Raw genomic sequence first — 8,747 nt, 5'->3', positions numbered from 1 at the left:
GTAAAAAATTGTGGCGATGCATTCAGTGTTTCTTGCAAAATGTTCCATCCGGGGTGACACTTGAAACTTTGGGGGCAGTGTTTCTTCCAGACTTTTTTCTCCGGGGGGGGGGGGGGGCAGTGGCGGAACTAGAAAAAATGGGCCACCCCGCAAAAAAAAATTTTGGGCCCCCTATATATGTATATATGTATATATATATATATATATATATATATATATATATATATATATATATATATATATATATATATATATATATATATATATATATATATATACAAACACACAATACGAACATAGGATACTCATTTCTGGCCTGATTGGGTTTCGAACAAAAAAATTCACAACAACATGTCATGTGTGTGGCGCATTGGTCTGTTTTGAAAATCTCTGTTTTCATTTATGTTTAATACTTCTAATCACAAGTCGGTCAAAAGTATATAAATCATGAAGCTTTGTATAAGTAATGGTGTCTCGTGTTATGTTTATTTTTATGTGTTTTTTTTTTGTATTTAGATTTTTAATTTTAACTACATTTCATTTTTATACTATACCATTCTTTAGTACTTTTTTTTTAAAATAATAATTAAGATAAGTAATTGCTGTTTAATTTGATTATTACAAATCTATTAAAAGGAGCTTATGAGCACCCCTATTTGACTATTTGAAAAAGGGAAATAATTTTAGGAAGTGGTTTGAACGTTTGCCTATCTTTCACACTACAGCTCATGTGTATATATATTTTTTATTTTTTATGCAACAGCATGTCTTAGCTACTATATAACATCGCTACAGTATTAGATCTGTTATCTGTTTGTTGTTTACAAAACCACTATCAAGGTGCCAGTGACGAAACATATATATATATATATATATATATATATATATATATATATATATATATATATATATATATATATATATATATATATATATATATATATATATATATATATAAGTTTGTTGTTTACAAAACCACTATCAAGGTGCCAGTGACGAAACATATATATATATATATATATATATATATATATATATATATATATATATATATATATATATATAAGTTTGTTGTTTACAAAACCACTATCAAGGTGCCAGTGACGAAACTAATATATATATATATATATATATATATATATATATATATATATATATATATATATATATATATATATATATATATATATATATATATATATATATATATATATATATATATATATGTAACTAGGGTAGGCCTAGCTACTAGTTACGAACGATAAGCCGCGACGCAGTATTACAGTCTGATGCAACCGATAGCAGGTGGCTTATTAGATCGGACTGATAACAATCTCAAAGCCAACGCGTGCTATTTTGGGAAACGGTACGAGGGGATTCAGACGGCCTGTCAACTTTGATTGATAGGATGCAGATGTTTAATTAATCGGACTGTACGTTAGAACTGCGCAACTAGTAGTCGGAGACATCGAGTACAAGTATCGATTACGGATGAATACAAGTACGAATACGAGTACGAATACAAGGGATAAATAGGAGGGGACGGCTGAACTCGACCCTTTTACCCCTTTCCTTTTTCGATCGCTCGCTCTCCTTGATCGCTCGCTTTAGATCAGTCAGTCTGTGTGACATATCAAGTTGGAGATAGAACGGGTTAGCCGTATTGTGTTAAGAAGGACAATAGACATGTGGATTCAGTTATATGAAGCCTAGTGAGGACTGTTAGGGGTCAGTTGATTCAGACTATTATTGTGAAGCATTCCTGTTGATTCATTGTGTTATTTTGAAGCATTTCTTGATTCATGTAATAAAAGGATCAATAGCGAACCTGCATCTTCGAGTATTTCTACTGTAGTCGATGTTGTGTAGCATGAGTGGTTAAACTCGTTACATTTGGCACTACAGGCAAATAATCTCGTAACATGTGGCGTTGCGAGCAGGGTAACTGTTCGCTCGTTACAATTGGCGTTGTCGGCAGGATACCTGTTCGCTCGTTACAATTGGCGTCGTCGGACAGGATGAATTCAACTAGACTTGCCGCTTTAGGCACCCATAGTCAACCTAGTTCATAACTGTGTTTAGTGTGTGTGTGAATTCGAACATTCAGGAACTGTGAAAATTGAGGAACGAGAAAAATTTTTCATACACACACGGTAAGAAAGAACTCTTTTTTTTTGTTACTTACGGAATAAAATGTCTACTCTGGACGAGAAGCAGACCCATATAGTGGTCCTACCCAGAGAGTCCTACATTAACAAATTTTACGGGGACGGTGATCCAACTTTAACCAACAGGTTCAGTGAAGAGGTCAAAGCGGCCTGGGCCTCGAGAGGCATGTCACCAGAGGAAAGATTAAGACTGCTGATGGGCAGTATAGGAGAGACGGTTAGGGCAGAGGTCAAATGCCACGATAAAACCATCCAATCAGATCCAGATAAGGTGCTGGATCTGATTATGGAGACCTTTGGGGAGAGACGGTCGGGATCGCAACTGCTATCAGGGTTCGTAGGCTTAAGGCAGAGAATGGCGGAGAGTGTGATGGAGTATTCACACAGAATGAACAGGGCCTTTGATTCGGTAAAGGGCAAAACACCTGACATTGATGTGCGCCTACTGAGGGACCATTTCATCGAGGGGCTAGCAACCCCGATCCTAAGAAGAGAGTTGAAAGAGGAGGTCCACAAAGACCCGCAGTTGACCTTCCTTCAGGTCAGGAACTCAGCGATCCGCAGGTCCGAGGATGAGGACCAATCGAACTGTTCGGTGTACAAAGTCTCTGTGCCTGAACAGAGACAATCCCCACCCACAGGGGCCGACACGATGGAGACCAGGATGGCTCAACTGTTGGCCCACCTAGATAAGGTTGACCAACGTTTGGAGAGGTTAGAAAGCAGGTCAACAGCTGAGAATCAGGAAAAGAACGGGACAAAACAGAGACAGGTTGGACGGCCGCGTCCTGCCAAGCCATCACTCCAATGGACGGCCGACGGTCGACCAATTTGCTTGTCCTGTTCACAACCCGGACATATGGCACGGTACTGTCCGGTGAAACGATCGCCCTCTGTAAGGCAGGTCAAGGCTACAGAGCGGCGAGGTTATGGCGTAAGAAACAAAAGGAAACAAACAATGAAAGAGTCTCAAACAAGACTCGAAGAGAAATTATCAGATATTGAAAAAATGAACTGTGAAATGAACTTGAATGTTGAAAAGTTTCAAGTGAACAATTTGTTGGCTAAGAAAAATGATGATAAGGAAGAAATTGGTAGACTTAATAATGAGATCTCAAGGTTAACCATGAAACTGGATAGGGAAAGTTCATGCAAAGTAAAAGCACAGGAGAAACGTTCATCTGTAGAGTGTCTGTTATCTGAAGAAGAAAATAGGAACTTTGTACCTGGTTTTGCAAAAATTGCCGCACCGTTGCATGACTTAAGAAACAAAATGACAAAGAAACACAGTAAGGAGAAAAAGAAAGGTAAAACACAACTGATAGGTGAATTATGGACTGATGAATGCCTGAACTCGTTTAAGCTACTGAAAAATGCTTTGACAGAGGCGCCGATATTGGGATACGCGGACTTTGACAAACCATTTCGGTTAGAAATCGACGCCAGCTCTAAAGGTCTGGGAGCTGTGCTATCACAACAACAAAAGCAAGGTTTCAGGGTTATTGCGTATGCCAGTCGAGCTCTGAAGGAATCAGAGAAGAACATGACAAATTACAGCGCCATGAAACTAGAACTTTTGACATTAAAATGGGCTGTGACTGAAAAATTCAGGGACTATCTATTAGGTGCTAAATGTGTGGTATACACTGACAATAACCCCTTGAGTCACCTAAAGACAGCAAAGTTGGGATCCATCGAACAGCGATGGGCAGCAGAATTGGCACTCTTTGACCTGGAGATAAAATATCGCCCGGGGCGGTCCAATGGCAATGCGGACGCTTTATCAAGGAATCCTTACGAGAGACCGGGCGATGAGGAAGAAACGCTGACAGGAATATGTGAGGTCAGAGCGTCAACAGATATCCCTCATGGGGTACAAGTGATGCAAAACGGGCAGACCGGGGTGGAGCACATATCCACAGAGCCCGGACATATGGACAGTAGTGATTTTAATTGCCTTAATCACAAAAAGATAAGAGATGCCCAGAGAACGGATAGTGGCTTACAACCGCTATTGAAATACGTCCAGGAACAAAAATTCCCAGGAAGAAGGGAAAGAGAACAATTTGGTCGAGAAACAAAGAAAATACTGAGTCAGTGGGACCGTCTCAGTATAGAGGATGGTGTTCTCATGCGGAGAATTCATGACCAAATTGATGGGACAATACACCAGGTGGTGGTGCCTGGACAGTTACGAGAAGAAGTGCTAAGGTTGGCACATGACAGGGCAGGACACCAGGGTCAGGACAGGACGCACAAAATATTACGACGGAGGTGTTACTGGCCCAATATGGAAATGGAGGTCAAACGCCATTGTGAGGCTTGTGTGAGGTGTCAGCATGCGAAAATGCCAGTTGTCAAAATGAGACAGCCATCAGGACACCTACTAGCGACAAAACCACTAGAGATTGTGGCTATGGACTTTACGTCGTTGGAGCAATCATCGGATGGGACGGAACATGTGTTGGTAATGACTGATGTATTCACCAAATGGACTGTGGCGGTGCCCACACGAGATCAGACTGCCAAAACAGTGGCAAAGGTCTTAATAGAACATTGGTTCATCAAATATGGCATACCAAGACAATTACACTCTGACCAAGGAAGGGCTTTCGAGTCAGAAGTAATTAACCAACTGTGCAGCCACTACGGGATCAACAAATCTAGAACAACCACATTTAATCCGAAAGGAAACGGACAGTGTGAACGATTCAACCGCAGCATGCATGATTTGCTGCGTACCCTAGAACCTGAACAGAAAAAACGTTGGCCGGATTTTCTCCCAGAGTTGGTATATCTATACAACTGCACCCCCCATGCCACAACCGGCCTTGCGCCACACATGTTGCTGTTCGGACGGGAGGCTCGACTCCCTCTTGATTTGTTCCTAGGAAAAAGGGAGAGTATGACTGGCTCATACACCGCACTGGAATATGTGAATGAACATATGAGAAGAATTAGAGAAATGTACAGGGTAGTACAGGAAAGACTAGAACATGAAGCACGGCGAAGGGAACCGCCGGTACAGACAAAGGACCCGCCACTCAAACTGAACGACAGGGTATTACTGCGTAGCCACCCGTTAGGCAGAAACAAAATCCACGATCTCTGGGGACAGGAGATATGGCAAGTCGTGGAGATGCCTAAAGTAGCAGGTGGCCCCTTTAAGATAAGACCCATCGATCACGCCAAACCGGATCGGTGGGCGAATATTGCTCAATTAAAGAAATATTGGAATAGGCAAGAAGAGCAGTTACACACAGAGAAACCTAAGACAATTAGGGGACCGGAAGTTACAACGGAAATTCACATACCCATCCCGGAACCATATCACCATCAACAGAACAACCGCGATACACAAGTGGAGGATAACGGCAACAAAGAGGATCCCGTTCCTTCCAGAAGCAGAGAGACAGTAGACCATCAGATAAGTGGTCCGCGGAGAAGTTTGAGGAACAGAAGGAAGACGAAATTTTTTGTCAGCAACCATCAATTCTTTCATGGTCGCGCTGGTATGAGAACAGACGGTTCAAAAAGCTATAAAAGTGAACTGGTGAAGGCACCAAACGAAAAGGGTGGATGTGAATTCTAGAACTGTTTTGTGCCTCATGAAGATGATGTAGACACAGTTGATATGTGAAATAGGTATAACTGTCAATCGTATACGAATGGGACGACGTGGACAGTGAGTGGAACAATACAAATTTTTTTACGATTGTGCGATTGACTTTGGAGGAGTGCACCTGCCAAGCGTTGTTTGTGGTTGAAAACACACAAAAAAAGGCAGGGGTGGATGTAACTAGGGTAGGCCTAGCTACTAGTTACGAACGATAAGCCGCGACGCAGTATTACAGTCTGATGCAACCGATAGCAGGTGGCTTATTAGATCGGACTGATAACAATCTCAAAGCCAACGCGTGCTATTTTGGGAAACGGTACGAGGGGATTCAGACGGCCTGTCAACTTTGATTGATAGGATGCAGATGTTTAATTAATCGGACTGTACGTTAGAACTGCGCAACTAGTAGTCGGAGACATCGAGTACAAGTATCGATTACGGATGAATACAAGTACGAATACGAGTACGAATACAAGGGATAAATAGGAGGGGACGGCTGAACTCGACCCTTTTACCCCTTTCCTTTTTCGATCGCTCGCTCTCCTTGATCGCTCGCTTTAGATCAGTCAGTCTGTGTGACATATCAAGTTGGAGATAGAACGGGTTAGCCGTATTGTGTTAAGAAGGACAATAGACATGTGGATTCAGTTATATGAAGCCTAGTGAGGACTGTTAGGGGTCAGTTGATTCAGACTATTATTGTGAAGCATTCCTGTTGATTCATTGTGTTATTTTGAAGCATTTCTTGATTCATGTAATAAAAGGATCAATAGCGAACCTGCATCTTCGAGTATTTCTACTGTAGTCGATGTTGTGTAGCATGAGTGGTTAAACTCGTTACATTTGGCACTACAGGCAAATAATCTCGTAACATGTGGCGTTGCGAGCAGGGTAACTGTTCGCTCGTTACAATTGGCGTTGTCGGCAGGATACCTGTTCGCTCGTTACATATATATATATATATATAACACGCTCTCATTCGTGTATTTATTTGAGACGTTTGCCTTGTTTTCTAGAACAGTGGTTATTTAACAATGTCGGCACTTTATTTATTTTTTTATATTAGAGCGCTAATTTGTCAATACAACAACAGATTCGAGCCAGCTTTGTTGTTGGAGCGCTAGTTTGTCTACACTACCACCGATACGAGCCAGCTTAGTTGTTGAGGCGCTATCTATTCGCTTCTTGTAAGGCTAAGAGCGGGAGGGGAGGTCTGAGAAAGGAACTTAAAAGGGACAACAAAGCACCAAATTTGGGATGGTCTCAAAAAGCCGTCTTAATGTCTAGCAGCCGCTCGCGCAATTGATGTTTTTTCAAAAGAATTTTGCTGACAACAGCGTGTGTTTGATTGTAGGAAAAAGAATATACAAGAGCGTGGGATGGTGTCTATAGAATAAGGATATTCCAAACGCAGCTACAGTATTCTTTTTTTTTCAAAATAACCATCAGGTCAAAAATGGAAGAAAATTAATTTTAACTATAAAAAAATGATTATGGGCGGCTGTGGGCCCCCTAAACGGCGTGTGGGTGAACACTTGAAATTTTCAAGGGGGTGGGCGGACTAAAATTTCCAGGGATGGGGTGGGGAGACACTAGTAAAAGTATATTCTATATAATATTAATTCTATTTCATTGGGGGGGGGGGTGGAGGGGAATAAGGCATTTTTCGGGGGTGAGGGGGGGCGGACTAAATAAATTTCCGGCGGGGGGGGGGGGGGGGCGGGGACACTGGTGTAAAAGTATGTTTTCTATATAAATTCCATTTCGTTTGGGGGGGTAGACTTTTTCAGGGCGGGGGGCTCTGCTAGGTCAATTGCTAAGGTTAAGGATAGGAATGGTGATTTGGTTACGGATAGTGTCAATGACAGCTTTTGATTAGGGTTGAGATTAGGCTGGGCATAAATAGCATTGAGGATAGATCGATGCCTGAAAGAAACCCTGGTTTGAATAAGTTGCACTTGGAAACTGAGCTTAATTCGATGGAGGTGCAAACCGAATCTTGAGGTAATTCACCCTTGCACCCGCTCACTCTATATTAATTTGTGGACTATTTAGATCAATTTAAGTCATTTGATTTTTTTAAGCACCTGTATACGCAGTGATCTTACATTTCGTATATCATCATCTTTTCCCGTTCGTGCCTAAGCCACATGGGGCAGATGAAGTGGAGTCCATCTGTTTCAATGACATTGGCATATGAAGGGATAGTGTGGGATGGGCGTGGTCGGGTAGGTAAAGCTCGTGGTTTATAAAGTCCCGAGTTCGAATCCCCGGGCAGATGTGGCTCGATAGCTGGGGACAGCAGCCCGTCTATGACTGAAAACTCAAAAGTAAAAATAAAACTGCTGCCTTGTAGTTTGTTCTTGGTTGGACAAAGGCTATGGAAGCAAATCCAGAAAGAATAGCGGGCTGAGACATAATCCCTTCTAGCATAACAATTAAGAACGAAGAAGAAGCATACACATGGAAGTAATAACCAGTGATTATTGCTCTGATAGACTTCCAGAACAAATTCAACCCTTGTCAGGTTATTTTGGCGCCCGTGCGTCATGGATTCCATTCCGGGCGATTTTATACTATCTTGTGCTAAAGTCGGCGAGAATATTGCTTCTAATAATACCATTAGAGAGGGAGCAAAACATAAGGTACTCTGATACCTGACTGTAATGACTTAAAGATCATTCATTTGGTTTTGGGGCATCACCTCCTGGTCAATTCCCCCCCCCCCCCCCCCCGGTCATTACACCCCAGATAAATTATGTAAACTTTTCCACTTCTTCCATCCAGCGCTCTTCCACCTATCTCAACTCTCTCAATGTGTTGAGTTTATTCTTAATATTTGAGCCTTTTTAAATTTCTCGTATATACGAAGTATAGAGAAAGTATTGTAATCGTGCAAAAAAAAAAATCGAGATTTTTACAAATCTCGACGTTTTACACATCACTGATACGGAAAAACA

Source organism: Physella acuta, unplaced genomic scaffold (assembly GCF_028476545.2).
Source record: "Physella acuta isolate Inbredline_101_S28 unplaced genomic scaffold, ASM2847654v3 ptg000480l, whole genome shotgun sequence".
NCBI classification, from domain to species: Eukaryota; Metazoa; Mollusca; class Gastropoda; family Physidae; genus Physella; species Physella acuta.
The sequence above is the reverse complement of the archived record's forward strand: the minus strand, read 5'-3'. Positions refer to the sequence as shown.